Here is a 5882-nt window from a genome sequence, read left to right on the forward strand (position 1 = left end):
TAATGACTAGTGAATCAGTAATGATCAAGATGTCACTTTAGTATGGGGAACATATTCTAAGTAACAACAACTTAATTACTAGTGAATTAGTAATGATCCAGATGTCACTTTAGTATGGGGAACATATGTTAAGTAACAAAAACTTAATTACTAGTGAATTAGTAATGATCCAGATGTCACTTTAGTATGGGGAACATATTCTAAGTAACAACAACTTAATTACTAGTGAATTAGTAATGATCCAGATGTCACTTTAGTATGGGGAACATATTCTAAGTAACAAAAACTTAATTTAGAGTAATTTAACACCATGAACACTTGTAGTGTTGTGTGTTGTTATGTAAGAACAGAGCATATTCATTAAGTGTTAGTAAGGGAGAATAACTCTTCTTGTGGTACTACCACCTTATAAAGGCCATACTAAGCAAAGAGATGGTACTACTAATAAGCAATACTTCTGAGGTTATAGAGGGGAAACTCATAGTTAATGGCTTACTGGTTGTATAATAAGGCCATGCAGAATAAGGCATTAATGAGTACGTAATAATGACCAATTAAGAGCCAACATGTTGCTAATTTGCATGCTAATAAGCACCTAATTAATGGTGACTACGTTCCCCATACTAAAGTGTTACCGTACTTTCATCTGGTAATTATTTCACAGTGACGACGCATTGTGTGTGCGTCAATGCAGTATGCATGTCCCAAACACAATGTGTGCTGTCCTCCATGCCATCCCCTGTCTCTTCTATTAAATGTTGTAATAATAACAATAATAATAATTACATTTATATTAATATATTTATATATATTAAGTGGTGTGGAACAAATATCTTAGCGTAGCTTTAATCGTCCTGCAAAATAAGTTTTATGTTGTGATGCTTTTTTTCAAAGTTGTAACAGCAAAATGTGATGTAATAACATGTGATGGTCATGACAATTTTCAATCAGCACATTACTACATGTGTAATAACCATCCTGTCAGATCAGGTTATATAAACCTTCACATTACTACATGTGTAATAACCCTCCTGTCAGATCAGGACATATAAACCTTCACATGACTACATGTGTAATAACCATCCTGTCAGATCAGGACATATAAACCTTCACATTACTACATGTGTAATAACCATCCTGTCAGATCAGGACATATAAACCTTCACATGACTACATGTGTAATAACCATCCTGTCAGATCAGGACATATAAACCTTCACATGACTACATGTGTAATAACCATCCTGTCAGATCAGGACATATAAACCTTCACATGACTACATGTGTAATATCCATCCTGTCAGATCAGGACATATAAACCTTCACATTACTACATGTGTAATAACCATCCTGTCAGATCAGGACATATAAACCTTCACATTACTACATGTGTAATAACCATCCTGTCAGATCAGGACATATAAACCTTCACATGACTACATGTGTAATAACCATCCTGTCAGATCAGGACATATAAACCTTCACATTACTACATGTGTAATAACCATCCTGTCAGATCAGGACATATAAACCTTCACATTACTACATGTGTAATATCCATCCTGTCAGATCAGGACATATAAACCTTCACATGACTTACATGTGTAATAACCCTCTGTGTAATAACCATCCTGTCAGATCAGGACATATAAACCTTCACATCACATTTGTGACATGAAAAAGTCAGGCTTCTGCCATGACTGCTCATGCGGCTCTGGCACTTCTCGTTTCCATGGCAACCACGTTGTTGTTATTTGAAAAAACGTTGTTGCTCTAAAATGTTGGGTGTGGTGGTAATGACAGATGGATGAGGGACAGCCATATTTAACTATAAAAATGTGCAAAGTGCACATATATAAACCATATGGATTTATAATATGTCTTTTTAAATTATGATGAGAAAATACAAAGTAAAGCTTTAATGAATTTAACCATTTTCATGACTTTATTATAGAGGGGAAGTTAAAAAGTCTGGGTTGGGGACAAGCCCACAACAGTGAGATTCTGGCACATTTGAATTTTCAACAGACTGAAAAGGTATTAAAATGTCACCACTGAGACACACATCTTCTTTTCATAGCTAACACAACCTAACTCTAACAAAGACAACAACTGGTTTTTGTTTTTTTAATGATTTTTTTCTCTACGCTGAAGTAGAGAAAGAGTGCTCGAGCCTAGTTTTCGCTTGCCAGAGATTCCAGCAATACTTAAATGGCAGGGAAACAGTCGCTGTGGAAACGGACCACAAACCATTGATCACCATCTTGAAGAAGCCCCTCCTGAGTCCACCGAAACATCTCCAGGGCACGCGGATGCAGCTGCAACGTTACACCCTGGATGTTGTGTACAAGCCTGGGCCTGAAATGTGCGTCAGCGATGCTTTAAGCTGTGCTACACCGCTGTGCTACACCGCTGTGCTGCACCGCTGTGCTACACCGCTGTGCTGCACCGCTGTGCTGCGCCGCTGTGCTGCACCGCTGTGCTACGCCGCAGTGCTACACCGCTGTGCTACACCCCTGTGCTACACCGCTGTGCTACACCCCTGTGCTGCACCGCTGTGCTACACCCCTGTGCTACACCGCTGTGCTACACCGCTGTGCTGCACCGCTGTGCTACACCCCTGTGCTGCACCGCTGTGCTACACCGCTGTGCTGCGGGTCGGACACCCCACATGTACGACGTGCAGTGTACCATGGACAGCACTCGGACAGAGTACTCACAGCTAGACCAGGCACAGCACCTGGATGTTACTGCCAGAGGTGTAAAAACCCGGTCCAGAAAGTAAAAACCCTAACCGTGTCTTTACTCCACCCATGTACTAAACCAGCATTGATGGTTTAGTACATGGGTGGAGTAAAGACACGGTTAGGGTCTGCTGCCTTCAGATTCCGCCAAATAGCACAGCAAACAGAGACGGATGATGTACTTCAAGAGCTGAGATCGGTGATCCTTGGTGGGTGGCCTGACTTCGAGGAGGACACCCCATTGGCAGTGTGGGAATACTGGCTCATCAGGGACGAGCTGAATGTGCCGAACGGGGCGCTGTACAGAGGGCAGCGCATCGTTATTCCAGAGGCCTTGAGAGCCGAACTGCTGAAACACATACACACTAGCCACGTTGGTGGCGAGGCCCGTCACGGGCGGGCCGGGGATACGCTCTACCGGCCAAACGTGAAAGCTGAAACAAAGGACTTTGTGGCGAACTGCTCCGCATGCAATGAACATGCAGGCACCCAGCAGAAGGACTCTATGATGTCACACGAGAACCCAGCACGTCCATGGCAAACGGTGAGCATGGGTATCTACTCACATGCTGGGAAAGACTTTCTTATCCTCGTAGACCATCGCTCGGGTTACTGGGAAAGCGACCAGCTGCCAGATCTACCAGCCAACACGCTCACCACGCGCTGCAAGGCCCAGTTTGTGTGTTCTGGACAGCCGGGCAGAGGGATCACTGGTCACGGCCTGCAGTTGGCTCGTGAGCCAATCCGGAGGTTGGCAGCCAGCTGGGGTTTTACCCAGGTCACATCCTCGGCCCGACATCCAACATCGAGCGGTAAGGCCGAGTCGGCCGTGAGAATAGTGAAGTCTCTCTGCAAGCGAGCAAAACTGGATGGTCCAGATGCATGGACGGCCATCTTCCCCAGGCGCAACACGCCCACAGAGGGGTTAGACAGCAGCCCAGCCCATCGCTTAGCGTCACGTGGGCTCAAAACCTCGCTGCCGGTCGCGGACAGCTTGCTTCTACCGCATGCAGTGGTCGGAGTGACAGAGAAGTTAGGGTGGAAACGGCGGATGGCAAAATCAACCTGCAGCAGATCTACCAGGGACCTCCTCCCAGCAGCACTGAATGTGGGAGATCATGTAAGACTGAGGCCTCTACCTGGTGATCACACGGCAGAGCGCTCAGCCCCAACACAGCAGCTGGGAATGCCTGAGCAGAGCAGTCCCGAACGGGGACATGTCCCCGGAAAGACCGCCTCAGCCGAGACAAGGAATGTCTCGGGTCAGGGCGAACCGAGTCAGGTGGTACCTTCTCACATGCCAAGTGCACCGGTGCAAGGACACTGCTGGACCCCGGGACAACCCGGTGGTACAGCAGGCCAGGCCGTCCACTCACGTGGTGGCCGCCTGTCACGGCCACCACAAAGACTGAACTTGTGACTGTGAGGTGGTGTTGAGAGAACATGGGCACTAGGGTGTAGGCGGAGAGCTGCCCTTCCAAAAGCCCACTCACACACACACACAGACACACACACACACACACACATTTACAGTACACACACAAAGAAACTGTTCACACAAGACTGTTGGACTGCTCCGTGTTCACTGTTAAAACAAAACAACAAAACAAAACAACAAAACTCAGCAGCTAAAAAAAGAAGCGTGATGGTGGAGGTGATGCACTATGTCATGCTGTGTGCCATTACGCTAAGTGTGTAAGGTCAAAGTTTATTCCCAGAGTTGCCTTGATCGTCACGCGTGTGAAGGTTCACATGCTCCCTGCAGAAGCTGCATTTATGTTCCAGAGCTGAAAGGAAAGGAGGTGTTACAGGCAGGTTGCGTGTGTTAACCAGGTTGCCATGACGATATATCCGCTATGTGTGTGTGTGTGTGTGTGGGGGGGGTTCTGCAATGTTCAATAAAAAACTTTGAGCTGAAAAAACAAGTCACCTTCCCTGCATGGGTGGGTTTTATTCTGGGTTGCAGGCCTCAGGAAAACGGAGACACGCAGAATCAGTTAATCAGCTTAAAGGTACGTTCTCGAACTGTGGTCAAGGTGTTCTGGGTGAGATATTACAGTTATGGTGCAGGATTGCTGGGCTGGGACTGGGTGAGATATTACAGTTATCCTGCAGGATTGCTGGGTGTTCTGTGTGAGATATTACAGTTATCCTGCAGGATTGCTGGGCTGGGACTGGGTGAGATATTACAGTTATCGTGCAGCATTGCTGGGCTGGGACTGGGTGAGATATTACAGTTATCCTGCAGGATGGCTGGGCTGGGACTGGGTGAGATATTATAGTTATCCTGCAGGATGGCTGGGCTGGGACTGGGTGAGATATTATAGTTATCCTGCAGGATGGCTGGGCTGGGACTGGGTGAGATATTATAGTTATCCTGCAGGATGGCTGGGCTGGGACTGGGTGTCCAGTATTCGGGGCTCGTGTGGGCATGAGGGGAAACGCAGCAGTGGCTCAGCGGGCCACAGCCGCTCTTAACAACCAGTCGGCGCCGACTGCACAAGTGATGGGACGATAATGTGAAAGGAGGACGGCTGTACCGGATCCAACAGGAAGTAGAGTAGAAAGGACTGGGGGGGGGGCAGGAGAGGACAGAACATCATCAGCAGGTTAAGATTAGGGCGTACTGGACTCAATTCTGCACTGCAGCTCGTCGGGAAACATCAGACTGGGACCTGTGACGTCTGCAGCCGACCAGAGACAGCGGAACACGTGTTTCTATTTGCCCAACACATGCAAGAGAGACACGCAACCGGAAAGCCATGTGGGAACAAACCGGAAGTGGACACATGGACCTGGAATCACTTTTGGCGGGGAACATGGCCGGACATGATGGATGCATGGTCACCTTTCTCAGGGTACAGCGCTGCTGGGGAGGACAGACACCGAGGAGTCTTTAATGCAACGCTAGGTGGCGGTAATTCTCTCTCTCTCTCTCTGTGTGGCGTGCTCCGTCCGGTTTTAATTCGCCATGAATCCAGAAGAAGAAGAAGAAGAAGAATCGGGGTGTGTGGATCGTTGACCTGTAAGTGTTTTTGTGTTATGTGCGTAAATGAAGCCACCGCGCGCCGCTCCGCCCGGCCAACACCGCACTCCGCCCCTCTTAGGCAACCCTGCCTTTAGCCGGAAGTGACGCATG

The sequence above is a fragment of the Lampris incognitus genome, chromosome 5, assembly GCF_029633865.1.
Source record: "Lampris incognitus isolate fLamInc1 chromosome 5, fLamInc1.hap2, whole genome shotgun sequence".
NCBI classification, from domain to species: domain Eukaryota; kingdom Metazoa; phylum Chordata; class Actinopteri; order Lampriformes; family Lampridae; genus Lampris; species Lampris incognitus.